General features: G+C 34.9%; 3 non-coding genes across 3 annotated transcripts; all 3 read left to right on the top strand.

Moving 5' to 3' along the window:
- Nucleotides 1-6621: 6621 nt before the first annotated feature.
- Nucleotides 6622-6695, top strand: TRNAS-ACU (transfer RNA serine (anticodon ACU)). The gene has a single exon. It is a non-coding gene; the product is annotated as a tRNA-Ser (tRNA).
- A 3422-nt stretch (nt 6696-10117) lies between these two features.
- TRNAS-ACU (transfer RNA serine (anticodon ACU)) lies at nt 10118-10191 on the top strand. The gene has a single exon. It is a non-coding gene; the product is annotated as a tRNA-Ser (tRNA).
- Nucleotides 10192-13598: 3407 nt separating this feature from the next.
- On the top strand, nt 13599-13672 carry TRNAS-ACU (transfer RNA serine (anticodon ACU)). The gene has a single exon. It is a non-coding gene; the product is annotated as a tRNA-Ser (tRNA).
- Nucleotides 13673-19973: the final 6301 nt, after the last annotated feature.

The following is a 19973-nucleotide window of genomic DNA, read 5'->3' as shown; positions in this document are numbered from 1 at the left end:
AACAAATTTGTTCTCTGAAAAGTGTCCACAAAGCCAAGTCTCTGATTAACACCTTTGTAGGGATGGTTTTTCACCTATTACTAAATTAAACTTGCTTCATTGGAAAGGCAGCAAGATGCATCCTCATTTCAATTTCTACTGAAATAATACAGGTTGACACCAGGAAACATTAACGCCACTGCATCCTTGCTGCTTTCTCATGTGGAAGTTTGTTTAATGTGAAAACAAGGTGATATCTAATTAGCACACAGGTAAGGAATTAAGAAAATCTTTATTTAATGGTGAAGATGTTTCTCACAAAATTGTTGCCCCAATGCATCATTGAAATTCAAGCTGGAAAGATGATTTTAATATATCACTTGTACATTTTGTATTGCTCTTCTGGTGACAATGTAGTTTGTTTTTGTCAATTACCCTTTTAATAATAGGGTAAAGAAAATTAAGTGGATTTTTGAAAGAAAACAATACTGTCAATATACTATTAAAACAAATTAAGATGGTAAAAGTTATTGTACTTTAAGTAAAAATAAAAGAGCTAAAATATCAATCCCAGTTTTGGATTACTTTAATAAAAAAAAAATGCATATAGCAGAGGATAGTTTCAATCTGCCTACCTCTGGGTTATGGGCCCAGCATGCTTCCATTGCAGTACTCTGCTGCACATGTAAGTGCAAGAGATCCTGAAGCACTCACTCATCATGGGAAAGTACCAATGTGTTTCTTCGTTGGTTGTTGGAAGAAACATCTTACAAAAACTCTCCAGATTATTGACTTTTTAAAGTTTTTCTAGGAAACGTTTTAGATGAATGCTTATTAGCCTTTGTCAGTATGGACTTTTGCAAAGTGTCTCTGTGGCGCAATCAGTTAGTGTGCACGGCTATTAGCTAAAAGGTTGGTGGTTCAATCCCACCCAGGGACGTAATTGACCTTGTTATCAGATTTTGGTGATCTTTAAGTAGACAAGTCAAAATTTCAAACCCCCTGTTATGGTGTAGGGTACCTGGCCTTCTCTGATGTAATCAGAGTTAGATTTGATTCAGTGATTTTATAAAAACAGCTAGGAAGCACAATTTAGCAGTGGGTTGCAGAGAAAAAGAAATATGCTGGCAAAAAAAAATCCAATTGAGTGATTAAACAGCTCTTAATTTTCTTGCTTTATTTTTATGCTAACAAATTTGTTCTCTGAATAGTGTCCACAAAGCCAAGTCTCTGATTAACACCTTTGTAAGGATGGTTTTTCACGTATTACTAAATTAAACTTGCTTCATTGGAAAGGCAGCAAGATGCATCCTCATTTCAATGTCTACTGAAATAATACAGGTTGACACCAGGAAACATTAACGCCACTGCATCCTTGCTGCTTTCTCATGTGGAAGTCTGTTTAATGTGAAAACAAGGTGATATCTAATTAGCACACAGGTAAGGAATTAAGAAAATCTTTATTTAAGGGTGAAAATGTTTCTCACAAAATCGTTGCCCCAATGCATCATTGAAATTCAAGCTGGAAAGATGATTTTAATATATCACTTGTACATTTTGTATTGCTCTTCTGGTGACAATGTAGTTTGTTTTTGTCAATTACCATTTTAATAATAGGGTAAAGAAAATTAAGTGGATTTTTGAAAGAAAACAATACTGTCAATATACTATTAAAACAAATTAAGATGGTAAAAGTTATTGTACTTTAAGTAAAAATAAAAGAGCTAAAATATCAATCCCAGTTTTGGATTACTTTAATTAAAAAAAATGCATATAGCAGAGGATAGTTTCAATCTGCCTACCTCTGGGTTATAAGCCCAGCATGCTTCCATTGCAGTACTCTGCTGTACATGTTAGTGCAAGAGATCCTGAAGCACTCACTCATCATGGGAAAGTACCAATGTGTTTCTTCGTTGGTTGATCTAAGAAACATCTTACAAAAACTCTCCAGATTATTGACTTTTTAAAGTTTTTCTAGGAAACGTTCTAGATGAATGCTTATTAGCCTTTGTCAGTATGCATTTTTGCAAAGTGTCTCTGTGGTGCAATCAGTTAGTGTGTTTGGCTACTAACCAAAAGGTTGGTGGTTCAATCCCACCCAGGGATGTAATTGACCTTGTGGTCAGGTTTTGGTGATCTTTAAGTAGACAAGTCAAAATTTCAAACCCCCTGTTATGGTGTAGGGTACCTGGCCTTTTCTGATGTAATCAGAGTTAGATTTGATTCAGTGATTTAATAAAAACAGCTAGGAAGCACAATTTAGCAGTGGGTTGCAGAGAAAAAGAAATATGCTGGCAAAAAAAATCCAATTGAGTGATTAAACAGCTCTTCATTTTCTGGCTTTATTTTTATGCTAACAAATTTGTTCTCTGAAAAGTGTCCACAAAGCCAAGTCTCTGATTAACACCTTTGTAGGGATGGTTTTTCACCTATTACTAAATTAAACTTGCTTCATTGGAAAGGCAGCAAGATGCATCCTCATTTCAATGTCTACTGAAATAATACAGGTTGACACCAGGAAACATTAACACCACTGTATCCTTGCTGCTTTCTCATGTGGAAGTCTGTTTAATGTGAAAACAAGGTGATATCTAATTAGCACACAGGTAAGGAATTAAGAAAATCTTTATTTAAGGGTGAAGATGTTTCTCACAAAATCGTTGCCCCAATGCATCATTGAAATTTAAGCTGGAAAGATGATTTTAATATATCACTTGTACATTTTGTATTGCTCTTCTGGTGACAATGTAGTTTGTTTTTGTCAATTACCATTTTAATAATAGGGTAAAGAAAATTAAGTGGATTTTTGAAAGAAAACAATACTGTCAATATACTATTAAAACAAATTAAAATGGTAAAAGTTATTGTACTTTAAGTAAACATAAAAGAGCTAACATATCAATCCCAGTTTTGATTACTTAAATTAACAAAAAAAAATGCATATAGCAGAGGATAGTTTCAATCTGCATATCGCTGGGTTATGGGCCCAGCATGCTTCCATTGCTGTACTCTGCTGCACATGTAAGTGCAAGAGATCCTGAAGCACTCACTCATCATGGGAAAGTACCAATGTGTTTCTTCGTTGGTTGATGGAAGAAACATCTTACAAAAACTCTCCAGATTATTGACTTTTTAAAGTTTTTCTAGGAAACGTTTTAGATGAATGCTTATTAGCCTTTGTCAGTATGGACTTTTGCAAAGTGTCTCTGTGGCGCAATCAGTTAGTGTGCACGGCTATTAACCAAAAGGTTGGTGGTTCAATCCCACCCAGGGACGTAATTGACCTTGTTATCAGATTTTGGTGATCTTTAAGTAGACAAGTCAAAATTTCAAAACCCCTGTTCTGGTGTAGGGTACCTGGCCTTCTCTGATGTAATCAGAGTTAGATTTGATTCAGTGATTTTATAAAAACAGCTAGGAAGCACAATTTAGCAGTGGGTTGCAGAGAAAAAGAAATATGCTGGCAAAAAAAAATCCAATTGAGTGATTAAACAGCTCTTCATTTTCTGGCTTTATTTTTATACTAACAAATTTGTTCTCTGAAAAGTGTCCACAAAGCCAAGTCTCTGATTAACACCTTTGTAGGGATGGTTTTTCACCTATTACTAAATTAAACTTGCTTCATTGGAAAGGCAGCAAGATGCATCCTCATTTCAATGTCTACTGAAATAATACAGGTTGACACCAGGAAACATTAACACCACTGCATCCTTGCTGCTTTCTCATGTAGAAGTCTGTTTAATGTGAAAACAAGGTGATATCTAATAAGCACACAGGTAAGGAATTAAGAAAATCTTTATTTAAGGGTGAAGATGTTTCTCACAAAATCGTTGCCCCAATGCATCATTGAAATTCAAGCTGGAAAGATGATTTTAATATATCACTTGTACATTTTGTATTGCTCTTCTGGTGACAATGTAGTTTGTTTTTGTCAATTACCATTTTAATAATAGGGTAAAGAAAATTAAGTGGATTTTTTAAAGAAAACTATACTGTCAATATACTATTAAAACAAATTAAAATGGTAAAAGTTTTTGTACTTTAAGTAAAAATAAAAGAGCAAAAATATCAATCCCAGTTTTGATTACTTAAATTAACAAAAAAACAATGCATATAGCAAAGGATAGTTTCAATCTGCCTACCTCTGGGTTATGGGCCCAGCATGCTTCCATTGCAGTACTCTGCTGCACATGTAAGTGCAAGAGATCCTGAAGCACTCACTCATCATGGGAAAGTACCAATGTGTTTCTTCGTTGGTTGATGGAAGAAACATCTTACAAAAACTCTCCAGATTATTGACTTTTTAAAGTTTTTCTAGGAAACGTTCTAGATGTATGCTTATTAGCCTTTGTCAGTATGTACTTTTTACAAAGTGTCTCTGTGGCGCAATCGGTTAGTGTGTCTGGCTACTAACCAAAAGGTTGGTGGCTTAATCCCACCCAGGGACGTAATTGACCTTGTTATCAGATTTTGGTGATCTTTAAGTAGACAAGTCAAAATTTCAAACCCCCTGTTATGGTGTAGGGTACCTGGCCTTCTCTGATGTAATCAGAGTTAGATTTGATTCAGTGATTTTATAAAAACAGATAGGAAGCACAATTTAGCAGTGGTTTGCAGAGAAAAAGAAATATGCTGGCAGAAAAATCCAATTGAGTGATTAAACAGCTCTTCATTTTCTGGCTTTATTTTTATGCTAACAAATTTGTTCTCTGAAAAGTGTCCACAAAGCCAAGTCTCTGATTAACACCTTTGTAGGGATGGTTTTTCACCTATTACTAAATTAAACTTGCTTCATTGGAAAGGCAGCAAGATGCATCTTCATTTCAATTTCTACTGAAATAATACAGGTTGACACCAGGAAACATTAACGCCACTGCATCCTTGCTGCTTTCTCATGTGGAAGTCTGTTTAATGTGAAAACAAGGTGATATCTAATTAGCACACAGGTAAGGAATTAAGAAAATCTTTATTTAAGGGTGAAGATGTTTCTCACAAAATCGTTGCCCCAATGCATCATTGAAATTCAAGCTGGAAAGATGATTTTAATATATCACGTGTACATTTTGTATTGCTCTTCTGGTGACAATGTAGTTTGTTTTTGTCAATTACCCTTTTAATAATAGGGTAAAGAAAATTAAGTGGATTTAAACAAATTAAAATGGTAAAAATTATTGTACTTCAAGTAAAAATAAAAGCAAAAATATCAATCCCAGTTTTGATTACTTAAATTAACAAAAAAAATGCATATAGCAAAGGATAGTTTCAATCTGCCTACCTCTGGGTTATGGGCCCTGTATGCTTCCATTGCAGTACTCTGCTGCACATGTAAGTGCAAGAGATCCTGAAGCACTCACTCATCATGGGAAAGTACCAATGTGTTTCTTTGTTGGTTGATGGAAGAAACATTTTACAAAAACTCTCCAGATTATTGACTTTTTAAAGTTTTTCTAGGAAACGTTCTAGATGTATGCTTATTAGCCTTTGTCAGTATGTACTTTTTGTGAAGTGTCTCTGTGGCGCAATCGGTTAGTGTGTCCGGCTACTAGCCAAAAGGTTGGTGGTTCAATCCCACCCAGGGACGTAATTGACCTTGTTATCAGATTTTGGTGATCTTTAAGTAGACAAGTCAAAATTTCAAACCCCCTGTTATGGTGTAGGGTACCTGGCCTTTTCTGATGTAATCAGAGTTAGATTTGATTCAGTGATTTAACAAAAACAGCTAGGAATCACAATTTAGCAGTGGGTTGCAGAGAAAAAGAAATATGCTGGCAGAAAAATCCAATTGAGTGATTAAACAGCTCTTCATTTTCTGGCTTTATTTTTATGCTAACAAATTTGTTCTCTGAAAAGTGTCCACAAAGCCAAGTCTCTGATTAACACTTTTGTAGGGATGGTTTTTCACCTATTACTAAATTAAACTTGCTTCATTGGAAAGGCAGCAAGATGCATCCTCATTTCAATTTCTACTGAAATAATACAGGTTGACACCAGGAAACATTAACGCCACTGCATCCTTGCTGCTTTCTCATGTGGAAGTCTGTTTAATGTGAAAACAAGGTGATATCTAATTAGCACACAGGTAAGGAATTAAGAAAATCTTTATTTAAGGGTGAAGATGTTTCTCACAAAATCGTTGCCCCAATGCATCATTGAAATTCAAGCTGGAAAGATGATTTTAATATATCACTTGTACATTTTGTATTGCTCTTCTGGTGACAATGTAGTTTGTTTTTGTCAATTACCCTTTTAATAATAGGGTAAAGAAAATTAAGTGGATTTAAACAAATTAAAATGGTAAAAATTATTGTACTTCAAGTAAAAATAAAAGAGCAAAAATATCAATCCCAGTTTTGATTACTTAAATTAACAAAAAAAATGCATATAGCAAAGGATAGTTTCAATCTGCCTACCGCTGGGTTATGGGCCCTGTATGCTTCCATTGCAGTACTCTGCTGCACATGTAAGTGCAAGAGATCCTGAAGCACTCACTCATCATGGGAAAGTACCAATGTGTTTCTTCGTTGGTTGATGGAAGAAACATTTTACAAAAACTCTCCAGATTATTGACTTTTTAAAGTTTTTCTAGGAAACGTTCTAGATGTATGCTTATTAGCCTTTGTCAGTATGTACTTTTCGTGAAGTGTCTCTGTGGCGCAATCGGTTAGTGTGTCCGGCTACTAACCAAAAGGTTGGTGGTTCAATCCCACCCAGGGACATAATTGACCTTGTTATCAGATTTTGGTGATCTTTAAGTAGACAAGTCAAAATTTCAAACCCCCTGTTATGGTGTAGGGTACCTGGCCTTTTCTGATGTAATCAGAGTTAGATTTGATTCAGTGATTTAATAAAAACAGCTAGGAAGCACAATTTAGCAGTGGGTTGCAGAGAAAAAGAAATATGCTGGCAAAAAAAATCCAATTGAGTGATTAAACAGCTCTTCATTTTCTGGCTTTATTTTTATGCTAACAAATTTGTTCTTTGAAAAGTGTCCACAAAGCCAAGTCTCTGATTAACACCTTTGTAGGGATGGTTTTTCACCTATTACTAAATTAAACGCTTCATTGGAAAGGCAGCAAGATGCATCCTCATTTCAATGTCTACTGAAATAATACAGGTTGACACCAGGAAACATTAACGCCACTGCATCCTTGCTGCTTTCTCATGTGGAAGTCTGTTTAATGTGAAAACAAGGTGATATCTAATTAGCACACAGGTAAGGAATTAAGAAAATCTTTATTTAAGGGTGAAAATGTTTCTCACAAAATCGTTGCCCCAATGCATCATTGAAATTCAAGCTGGAAAGATGATTTTAATATATCACTTGTACATTTTGTATTGCTCTTCTGGTGACAATGTAGTTTGTTTTTGTCAATTACCATTTTAATAATAGGGTAAAGAAAATTAAGTGGATTTTTGAAAGAAAACAATACTGTCAATATACTATTAAAACAAATTAAGATGGTAAAAGTTATTGTACTTTAAGTAAAAATAAAAGAGCTAAAATATCAATCCCAGTTTTGGATTACTTTAATTAAAAAAAATGCATATAGCAGAGGATAGTTTCAATCTGCCTACCTCTGGGTTATAAGCCCAGCATGCTTCCATTGCAGTACTCTGCTGTACATGTTAGTGCAAGAGATCCTGAAGCACTCACTCATCATGGGAAAGTACCAATGTGTTTCTTCGTTGGTTGATCTAAGAAACATCTTACAAAAACTCTCCAGATTATTGACTTTTTAAAGTTTTTCTAGGAAACGTTCTAGATGAATGCTTATTAGCCTTTGTCAGTATGCATTTTTGCAAAGTGTCTCTGTGGTGCAATCAGTTAGTGTGTTTGGCTACTAACCAAAAGGTTGGTGGTTCAATCCCACCCAGGGATGTAATTGACCTTGTGGTCAGGTTTTGGTGATCTTTAAGTAGACAAGTCAAAATTTCAAACCCCCTCTTATGATGTAGGGTACCTGGCCTTCTCTGATGTAACCAGAGTTAGTTTTGATTAAGTGATTTTATAAAAAACAGCTAGGAAGCACAATTTAGCAGTGGGTTGCAGAGAAAAAAAAAATATGCTGGCAGAAAAATCCAATTGAGTGATTGAACAGCTCTTCATTTTCTGGCTTTATTTTAATGCTAACAAATTTGTTCTCTGAAAAGTGTCCATAAAGCCAAGTCCTGATTAACACCTTTGTAGGGATGGTTTTTCACCTATTACTAAATTAAACTTGCTTCATTGGAAAGGCAGCAAGATGCATCCTCATTTCAATGTCTACTGAAATAATACAGGTTGACACCAGGAAACATTAACACCACTGTATCCTTGCTGCTTTCTCATGTGGAAGTCTGTTTAATGTGAAAACAAGGTGATATCTAATTAGCACACAGGTAAGGAATTAAGAAAATCTTTATTTAAGGGTGAAGATGTTTCTCACAAAATCGTTGCCCCAATGCATCATTGAAATTCAAGCTGGAAAGATGATTTTAATATATCACTTGTACATTTTGTATTGCTCTTCTGGTGACAATGTAGTTTGTTTTTGTCAATTACCCTTTTAATAATAGGGTAAAAAAAATTAAGTGGATTTTTGAAAGAAAACAATACTGTCAATATACTATTAAAACAAATTAAAATGGTAAAAGTTATTGTACTGTAAGTAAAAATAAAAGAGCCAACATATCAATCCCAGTTTTGGATTACTTTAACAAAAAAAAATGCATATAGCAGAGGATAGTTTCAATCTGCCTACCTCTGGGTTATGTGCCCAGCATGCTTCCATTGCTGTACTCTGCTGCACATGTAAGTGTAATAGATCCTGAAGCACTCACTCATCATGGGAAAGTACCAATGTGTTTCTTCATTGGTTGATGGAAGAAACATCTTACAAAAACTCTCCAGATTATTGACTTTTTAAAGTTTTTCTAGGAAACGTTTTAGATGAATGCTTATTAGCCTTTGCCAGTATGTACTTTTGCAAAGTGTCTCTGTGGCGCAATCAGTTAGTGTGTATGGCTATTAACCAAAAGGTTGGTGGTTCAATCCCACCCAGGGACGTAATTGACCTTGTTATCAGATTTTGGTGATCTTTAAGTAGACAAGTCAAAATTTCAAACCCTCTCTTATGGTGTAGGGTACCTGGCCTTCTCTGATGTAATCAGAGTTAGATTTGATTCAGTGATTTTATAAAAACAGCTAGGAAGCACAATTTAGCAGTGGGTTGCAGAGAAAAAGAAATATGCTGGCAAAAAAAATCCAATTGAGTGATTAAACAGCTCTTCATTTTCTGGCTTTATTTTTATGCTAACAAATTTGTTCTCTGAAAAGTGTCCACAAAGCCAAGTCTCTGATTAACACCTTTGTAAGGATGGTTTTTCACCTATTACTAAATTAAACTTGCTTCATTGGAAAGGCAGCAAGATGCATCCTCATTTCAATGTCTACTGAAATAATACAGGTTGACACCAGGAAACATTAACGCCACTGCATCCTTGCTGCTTTCTCATGTGGAAGTCTGTTTAATGTGAAAACAAGGTGATATCTAATTAGCACACAGGTAAGGAATTAAGAAAATCTTTATTTAAGGGTGAAAATGTTTCTCACAAAATCGTTGCCCCAATGCATCATTGAAATTCAAGCAGGAAAGATGATTTTAATATATCACTTGTACATTTTGTATTGCTCTTCTGGTGACAATGTAGTTTGTTTTTGTCAATTACCATTTTAATAATAGGGTAAAGAAAATTAAGTGGATTTTTAAAAGAAAACAATACTTTCAATATACTATTAAAACAAATTAAAATGGTAAAAGTTATTGTACTTTAATGAAAAATAAAAGAGCAAAAATATCAATCCCAGTTTTGGATTACTTTAACAAAAAAAATGCATATAGCAGAGGATAGTTTTAATCTGCCTACCTCTGGGTTATGGGCCCAGCATGCTTCCATTGCAGTACTCTGCTGCACATGTAAGTGCAAGAGATCCTGAAGCACTCACTCATCATGGGAAAGTACCAATGTGTTTCTTCGTTGGTTGATGGAAGAAACATCTTACAAAAACTCTCCAGATTATTGACTTTTTAAAGTTTTTCTAGGAAACGTTCCAGATGTATGCTTATTAGCCTTTGTCAGTATGTACTTTTTACAAAGTGTCTCTGTGGCGCAATCGGTTAGTGTGTCTGGCTACTAACCGAAAGGTTGGTGGTTCAATCCCACCCAGGGACGTAATTGACCTTGTTATCAGATTTTGGTGATCTTTAAGTAGACAAGTCAAAATTTCAAACCCCCCGTTATGGTGTAGGGTACCTGGCCTTCTCTGATGTAATCAGAGTTAGATTTGATTCAGTGATTTTATAAAAACAGATAGGAAGCACAATTTAGCAGTGGGTTGCAGAGAAAAAGAAATATGCTGGCAAAAAAAATCCAATTGAGTGATTAAACAGCTCTTCATTTTCCAGCTTTATTTTTATGCTAACAAATTTGTTCTCTGAAAAGTGTCCACAAAGCCAAGTCTCTGATTAACACCTTTGTAGGGATGGTTTTTCACCTATTACTAAATTAAACTTGCTTCATTGGAAAGGCAGCAAGATGCATCCTCATTTCAATGTCTACTGAAATAATACAGGTTGACACCAGGAAACATTAACGCCACTGCATCCTTGCTGCTTTCTCATGTAGAAGTCTGTTTAATGTGAAAACAAGGTGATATCTAATTAGCACACAGGTAAGGAATTAAGAAAATCTTTATTTAAGGGTGAAGATGTTTCTCACAAAATTGTTGCCCCAATGCATCATTGAAATTCAAGCTGGAAAGATGATTTTAATATATCACTTGTACATTTTGTATTGCTCTTCTGGTGACAATGTAGTTTGTTTTTGTCAATTACCCTTTTAATAATAGGGTAAAGAAAATTAAGTGGATTTTTTTAAGGAAAACTATACTGTCAATATACTATTAAAACAAATTAAAATGGTAAAAGTTATTGTACTTTAAGTAAAAATAAAAGAGCAAAAATATCAATCCCAGTTTTGATTACTTAAAGTAACAAAAAAAAATGCATATAGCAAAGGATAGTTTCAATCTGCCTACCTCTGGGTTATGGGCCCAGCATGCTTCCATTGCAGTACTCTGCTGCACATGTAAGTGCAAGAGATCCTGAAGCACTCACTCATCATGGGAAAGTACCAATGTGTTTCTTCGTTGGTTGATGGAAGAAACATCTTACAAAAACTCTCCAGATTATTGACTTTTTAAAGTTTTTCTAGGAAACGTTCCAGATGTATGCTTATTAGCCTTTGTCAGTATGTACTTTTTACAAAGTGTCTCTGTGGCGCAATCGGTTAGTGTGTCTGGCTACTAATCGAAAGGTTGGTGGTTCAATCCCACCCAGGGACGTAATTGACCTTGTTATCAGATTTTGGTGATCTTTAAGTAGACAAGTCAAAATTTCAAACCCCCCGTTATGGTGTAGGGTACCTGGCCTTCTCTGATGTAATCAGAGTTAGATTTGATTCAGTGATTTTATAAAAACAGATAGGAAGCACAATTTAGCAGTTGGTTGCAGAGAAAAAGAAATATGCTGGCAAAAAAAATCCAATTGAGTGATTAAACAGCTCTTAATTTTCTGGCTTTATTTTTATGCTAACAAATTTGTTCTCTGAAAAGTGTCCACAAAGCCAAGTCTCTGATTAACACCTTTGTAGGGATGGTTTTTCACCTATTACTAAATTAAACTTGCTTCATTGGAAAGGCAGCAAGATGCATCCTCATTTCAATTTCTACTGAAATAATACAGGTTGACACCAGGAAACATTAACGCCACTGCATCCTTGCTGCTTTCTCATGTGGAAGTCTGTTTAATGTGAAAACAAGGTGATATCTATTTAGCACACAGGTAAGGAATTAAGAAAATCTTTATTTAAGGGTGAAGATGTTTCTCACAAAATTCAAGCTGGAAAGATGATTTTAATATATCACTTGTACATTTTGTATTGCTCTTCTGGTGACAATGTAGTTTGTTTTTGTCAATTACCCTTTTAATAATAGGGTAAAGAAAATTAAGTGGATTTTTTAAAGAAAACTATACTGTCAATATACTATTCAAACAAATTAAAATGGTAAAAGTTATTGTACTTCAAGTAAAAATAAAAGAGCAAAAATATCAATCCCAGTTTTAATTACTTAAATTAACAAAAAAAATGCATATAGCAAAGGATAGTTTCAATCTGCCTACCTCTGGGTTATGGGCCCAGCATGCTTCCATTGCAGTACTCTGCTGCACATGTAAGTGCAAGAGATCCTGAAGCACTCACTCATCATGGGAAAGTACCAATGTGTTTCTTCGTTGGTTGATGGAAGAAACATTTTACAAAAACTCTCCAGATTATTGACTTTTTAAAGTTTTTCTAGGAAACGTTCTAGATGTATGCTTATTAGCCTTTGTCAGAATGCATTTTTAGCGAAGTGTCTCTGTGGCGCAATCGGTTAGTGTATCCGGCTACTAACCAAAAGGTTGGTGGTTCAATCCCACCCAGGGACGTAATTGACCTTGTTATCAGATTTTGGTGATCTTTAAGTAGACATGTCAAAATTTCAAACCCCCTGTTATGGTGTAGGGTACCTGGCCTTTTCTGATGTAATCAGAGTTAGATTTGATTCAGTGATTTAATAAAAACAGCTAGGAAGCACAATTTAGCAGTGGGTTGCAGAGAAAAAGAAATATGCTGGCAAAAAAAATCCAATTGAGTGATTAAACAGCTCTTCATTTTCTGGCTTTATTTTTATGCTAACAAATTTGTTCTCTGAAAAGTGTCCACAAAGCCAAGTCTCTGATTAACACCTTTGTAAGGATGGTTTTTCACCTATTACTAAATTAAACTTGCTTCATTGGAAAGGCAGCAAGATGCATCCTCATTTCAATGTCTACTGAAATAATACAGGTTGACACCAGGAAACATTAACGCCACTGCATCCTTGCTGCTTTCTCATGTAGAAGTCTGTTTAATGTGAAAACAAGGTGATATCTAATTAGCACACAGGTAAGGAATTAAGAAAATCTTTATTTAAGGGTGAAGATGTTTCTCACAAAATCGTTGCCCCAATGCATCATTGAAATTCAAGCTGGAAAGATGATTTTAATATATCACTTGTACATTTTGTATTGCTCTTCTGGTGACAATGTAGTTTGTTTTTGTCAATTACCCTTTTAATAATAGGGTAAAGAAAATTAAGTGGATTTTTTAAAGAAAACTATACTGTCAATATACTATTAAAACAAATTAAAATGGTAAAAGTTATTGTACTTTAAGTAAAAATAAAAGAGCAAAAATATCAATCCCAGTTTTGGATTACTTTAACAAAAAAAATGCATATAGCAGAGGATAGTTTTAATCTGCCTACCTCTGGGTTATGGGCCCAGCATGCTTCCATTGCAGTACTCTGCTGCACATGTAAGTGCAAGAGATCCTGAAGCACTCACTCATCATGGGAAAGTACCAATGTGTTTCTTCGTTGGTTGATGGAAGAAACATCTTACAAAAACTCTCCAGATTATTGACTTTTTAAAGTTTTTCTAGGAAACGTTCCAGATGTATGCTTATTAGCCTTTGTCAGTATGTACTTTTTACAAAGTGTCTCTGTGGCGCAATCGGTTAGTGTGTCTGGCTACTAACCGAAAGGTTGGTGGTTCAATCCCACCCAGGGACGTAATTGACCTTGTTATCAGATTTTGGTGATCTTTAAGTAGACAAGTCAAAATTTCAAACCCCCCGTTATGGTGTAGGGTACCTGGCCTTCTCTGATGTAATCAGAGTTAGATTTGATTCAGTGATTTTATAAAAACAGATAGGAAGCACAATTTAGCAGTGGGTTGCAGAGAAAAAGAAATATGCTGGCAAAAAAAATCCAATTGAGTGATTAAACAGCTCTTCATTTTCCAGCTTTATTTTTATGCTAACAAATTTGTTCTCTGAAAAGTGTCCACAAAGCCAAGTCTCTGATTAACACCTTTGTAGGGATGGTTTTTCACCTATTACTAAATTAAACTTGCTTCATTGGAAAGGCAGCAAGATGCATCCTCATTTCAATGTCTACTGAAATAATACAGGTTGACACCAGGAAACATTAACGCCACTGCATCCTTGCTGCTTTCTCATGTAGAAGTCTGTTTAATGTGAAAACAAGGTGATATCTAATTAGCACACAGGTAAGGAATTAAGAAAATCTTTATTTAAGGGTGAAGATGTTTCTCACAAAATTGTTGCCCCAATGCATCATTGAAATTCAAGCTGGAAAGATGATTTTAATATATCACTTGTACATTTTGTATTGCTCTTCTGGTGACAATGTAGTTTGTTTTTGTCAATTACCCTTTTAATAATAGGGTAAAGAAAATTAAGTGGATTTTTTTAAGGAAAACTATACTGTCAATATACTATTAAAACAAATTAAAATGGTAAAAGTTATTGTACTTTAAGTAAAAATAAAAGAGCAAAAATATCAATCCCAGTTTTGATTACTTAAAGTAACAAAAAAAAATGCATATAGCAAAGGATAGTTTCAATCTGCCTACCTCTGGGTTATGGGCCCAGCATGCTTCCATTGCAGTACTCTGCTGCACATGTAAGTGCAAGAGATCCTGAAGCACTCACTCATCATGGGAAAGTACCAATGTGTTTCTTCGTTGGTTGATGGAAGAAACATCTTACAAAAACTCTCCAGATTATTGACTTTTTAAAGTTTTTCTAGGAAACGTTCCAGATGTATGCTTATTAGCCTTTGTCAGTATGTACTTTTTACAAAGTGTCTCTGTGGCGCAATCGGTTAGTGTGTCTGGCTACTAATCGAAAGGTTGGTGGTTCAATCCCACCCAGGGACGTAATTGACCTTGTTATCAGATTTTGGTGATCTTTAAGTAGACAAGTCAAAATTTCAAACCCCCCGTTATGGTGTAGGGTACCTGGCCTTCTCTGATGTAATCAGAGTTAGATTTGATTCAGTGATTTTATAAAAACAGATAGGAAGCACAATTTAGCAGTTGGTTGCAGAGAAAAAGAAATATGCTGGCAAAAAAAATCCAATTGAGTGATTAAACAGCTCTTAATTTTCTGGCTTTATTTTTATGCTAACAAATTTGTTCTCTGAAAAGTGTCCACAAAGCCAAGTCTCTGATTAACACCTTTGTAGGGATGGTTTTTCACCTATTACTAAATTAAACTTGCTTCATTGGAAAGGCAGCAAGATGCATCCTCATTTCAATTTCTACTGAAATAATACAGGTTGACACCAGGAAACATTAACGCCACTGCATCCTTGCTGCTTTCTCATGTGGAAGTCTGTTTAATGTGAAAACAAGGTGATATCTATTTAGCACACAGGTAAGGAATTAAGAAAATCTTTATTTAAGGGTGAAGATGTTTCTCACAAAATTCAAGCTGGAAAGATGATTTTAATATATCACTTGTACATTTTGTATTGCTCTTCTGGTGACAATGTAGTTTGTTTTTGTCAATTACCCTTTTAATAATAGGGTAAAGAAAATTAAGTGGATTTTTTAAAGAAAACTATACTGTCAATATACTATTCAAACAAATTAAAATGGTAAAAGTTATTGTACTTCAAGTAAAAATAAAAGAGCAAAAATATCAATCCCAGTTTTAATTACTTAAATTAACAAAAAAAATGCATATAGCAAAGGATAGTTTCAATCTGCCTACCTCTGGGTTATGGGCCCAGCATGCTTCCATTGCAGTACTCTGCTGCACATGTAAGTGCAAGAGATCCTGAAGCACTCACTCATCATGGGAAAGTACCAATGTGTTTCTTCGTTGGTTGATGGAAGAAACATTTTACAAAAACTCTCCAGATTATTGACTTTTTAAAGTTTTTCTAGGAAACGTTCTAGATGTATGCTTATTAGCCTTTGTCAGAATGCATTTTTAGCGAAGTGTCTCTGTGGCGCAATCGGTTAGTGTATCCGGCTACTAACCAAAAGGTTGGTGGTTCAATCCCACCCAGGGACGTAATTGACCTTGTTATCAGATTTTGGTGATCTTTAAGTAGACATGTCAAAATTTCAAACCCCCTGTTATGGTGTAGGGTACCTGGCCTTTTCTGATGTAATCAGAGTTAGATTTGATTCAGTGATTTAATAAAAACAGCTAGGAAGCACAATTTAGCAGTGGGTTGCAGAGAAAAAGAAATATGCTGGCAAAAAAAATCCAATTGAGTGATTAAACAGCTCTTCATTTTCTGGCTTTATTTTTATGCTAACAAATTTGTTCTCTGAAAAGTGTCCACAAAGCCAAGTCTCTGATTAACACCTTTGTAGGGATGGTTTTTCACCTATTACTAAATTAAACTTGCTTCATTGGAAAGGCAGCAAGATGCATCCTCATTTCAATGTCTACTGAAATAATACAGGTTGACACCAGGAAACATTAACGCCACTGCATCCTTGCTGCTTTCTCATGTAGAAGTCTGTTTAATGTGAAAACAAGGTGATATCTAATTAGCACACAGGTAAGGAATTAAGAAAATCTTTATTTAAGGGTGAAGATGTTTCTCACAAAATCGTTGCCCCAATGCATCATTGAAATTCAAGCTGGAAAGATGATTTTAATATATCACTTGTACATTTTGTATTGCTCTTCTGGTGACAATGTAGTTTGTTTTTGTCAATTACCCTTTTAATAATAGGGTAAAGAAAATTAAGTGGATTTTTTAAAGAAAACTATACTGTCAATATACTATTAAAACAAATTAAAATGGTAAAAGTTATTGTACTTTAAGTAAAAATAAAAGAGCAAAAATATCAATCCCAGTTTTGATTACTTAAATTAACAAAAAAAATGCATATAGCAAAGGATAGTTTCAATCTGCCTACCTCTGGGTTATGGGCCCTGTATGCTTCCATTGCAGTACTCTGCTGCACATGTAAGTGCAAGAGATCCTGAAGCACTCACTCATCATGGGAAAGTACCAATGTGTTTCTTCATTGGTTGATGGAAGAAACATCTTACAAAAACTCTCCAGATTATTGACTTTTTAAAGTTTTTCTAGGAAACGTTCTAGATGTATGCTTATTAGACTTTGTCAGTATGTACTTTTTGCAAAGTGTCTCTGTGGCGCAATCGGTTAGTGTGTCCGGCTACTAACCAAAAGGTTGGTGGTTCAATCCCAACCAGGGATGTAATTGACATTGTTATCAGATTTTGGTGATCTTTAAGTAGACAAGTCAAAATTTCAAACCCCCTGTTATGGTGTAGGGTACCTGGCCTTCTCTGATGTAATCAGAGTTAGATTTGATTCAGTGATTTTATAAAAACAGCTAGGAAGCACAATTTAGCAGTGGGTTGCAGAGAAAAAGAAATATGCTGGCAAAAAAAATCCAATTGAGTGATTAAACAGCTCTTCATTTTCTGGCTTTATTTTTATGCTAACAAATTTGTTCTTTGAAAAGTGTCCACAAAGCCAAGTCTCTGATTAACACCTTTGTAGGGATGGTTTTTCACCTATTACTAAATTAAACTTGCTTCATTGGAAAGGCAGCAAGATGCATCCTCATTTCAATGTCTACTGAAATAATACAGGTTGACACCAGGAAACATTAACGCCACTGCATCCTTGCTGCTTTCTCATGTAGAAGTCTGTTTAATGTGAAAACAAGGTGATATCTAATTAGCACACAGGTAAGGAATTAAGAAAATCTTTATTTAAGGGTGAAGATGTTTCTCACAAAATTGTTGCCCCAATGCATCATTGAAATTCAAGCTGGAAAGATGATTTTAATATATCACTTGTACATTTTGTATTGCTCTTCTGGTGACAATGTAGTTTGTTTTTGTCAATTACCCTTTTAATAATAGGGTAAAGAAAATTAAGTGGATTTTTTAAAGAAAACTATACTGTCAATATACTATTAAAACAAATTAAAATGGTAAAAGTTATTGTACTTTAAGTAAAAATAAAAGAGCAAAAATATCAATCCCAGTTTTGATTACTTAAATTAACAAAAAAAATGCATATAGCAAAGGATAGTTTCAATCTGCCTACCTCTGGGTTATGGGCCCAGCATGCTTCCATTGCAGTACTCTGCTGCACATGTAAGTGCAAGAGATCCTGAAGCACTCACTCATCATGGGAAAGTACCAATGTGTTTCTTCGTTGGTTGATGGAAGAAACATCTTACAAAAACTCTCCAGATTATTGACTTTTTAAAGTTTTTCTAGGAAACGTTCTAGATGTATGCTTATTAGCCTTTGTCAGTATGTACTTTTTGCAAAGTGTCTCTGTGGCGCAATCGGTTAGTGTGTCTGGCTACTAACCAAAAGGTTGATGGTTCAATCCCACCCAGGGATGTAATTGACCTTGTTATCAGATTTTGGTGATCTTTAAGTAGACAAGTCAAAATTTCAAACCCCCTGTTATGGTGTAGGGTACCTGGCCTTCTCTGATGTAATCAGAGTTAGATTTGATTCATTGATTTTATAAAAACAGCTAGGAAGCACAATTTAGCAGTGGGTTGCAGAGAAAAAGAAATATGCTGGCAAAAAAAATCCAATTGAGTGATGAAACAGCTCTTCATTTTCTGGCTTTATTTTTATGCTAACAAATTTGTTCTCTGAAAAGTGTCCACAAAGCCAAGTCTCTGATTAACACCTTTGTAGGGATGGTTTTTCACCTATTACTAAATTAAACTTGCTTCATTGGAAAGGCAGCAAGATGCATCCTCATTTCAATGTCTACTGAAATAATACAGGTTGACACCAGGAAACATTAACGCCACTGCATCCTTGCTGCTTTCTCATGTAGAAGTCTGTTTAATGTGAAAACAAGGTGATATCTAATTAGCACACAGGTAAGGAATTAAGAAAATCTTTATTTAAGGGTGAAGATGTTTCTCACAAAATCGTTGCCCCAATGCATCATTGAAATTCAAGCTGGAAAGATGATTTTAATATATCACTTGTACATTTTGTATTGCTCTTCTGGTGACAATGTAGTTTGTTTTTGTCAATTACCCTTTTAATAATAGGGTAAAGAAAATTAAGTGGATTTTTTTAAGGAAAACTATACTGTCAGTATACTATTAAAACAAATTAAAATGGTAAAAGTTATTGTACTTTAAGTAAAAATAAAAGAGCAAAAATATCAATCCCAGTTTTGATTACTTAAATTAACAAAAAAAAATGCATATAGCAAAGGATAGTTTCAATCTGCCTACCTCTGGGTTATGGGCCCAGCATGCTTCCATTGCAGTACTCTGCTGCACATGTAAGTGCAAGAGATCCTGAAGCACTCACTCATCATGGGAAAGTACCAATGTGTTTCTTCGTTGGTTGATGGAAGAAACATCTTACAAAAACTCTCCAGATTATTGACTTTTTAAAGTTTTTCTAGGAAACGTTCCAGATGTATGCTTATTAGCCTTTGTCAGTATGTACTTTTTACAAAGTGTCTCTGTGGCGCAATCGGTTAGTGTGTCTGGCTACTAACCGAATGGTTGGTGGATCAATCCCACCCAGGGACGTAATTGACCTTGTTATCAGATTTTGGTGATCTTTAAGTAGACAAGTCAAAATTTCAAACCCCCCGTTATGGTGTAGGGTACCTGGCCTTCTCTGATGTAATCAGAGTTAGATTTGATTCAGTGATTTTATAAAAACAGATAGGAAGCACAATTTAGCAGTGGGTTGCAGAGAAAAAGAAATATGCTGGCAAAAAAAATCCAATTGAGTGATTAAACAGCTCTTCATTTTCTGGCTTTATTTTTATGCTAACAAATTTGTTCTCTGAAAAGTGTCCACAAAGCCAAGTCTCTGATTAACACCTTTGTAGGGATGGTTTTTCACCTATTACTAAATTAAACTTGCTTCATTGGAAAGGCAGCAAGATGCATCCTCATTTCAATTTCTACTGAAATAATACAGGTTGACACCAGGAAACATTAACGCCACTGCATCCTTGCTGCTTTCTCATGTGGAAGTCTGTTTAATGTGAAAACAAG

The sequence above is a fragment of the Pseudophryne corroboree genome, unplaced genomic scaffold, assembly GCF_028390025.1.
Source record: "Pseudophryne corroboree isolate aPseCor3 unplaced genomic scaffold, aPseCor3.hap2 scaffold_937, whole genome shotgun sequence".
Classification (NCBI taxonomy): Eukaryota; Metazoa; Chordata; class Amphibia; order Anura; family Myobatrachidae; genus Pseudophryne; species Pseudophryne corroboree.
Note: the sequence above shows the minus strand (reverse complement) of the source record. Positions and strands in the feature narration are given on the sequence as shown.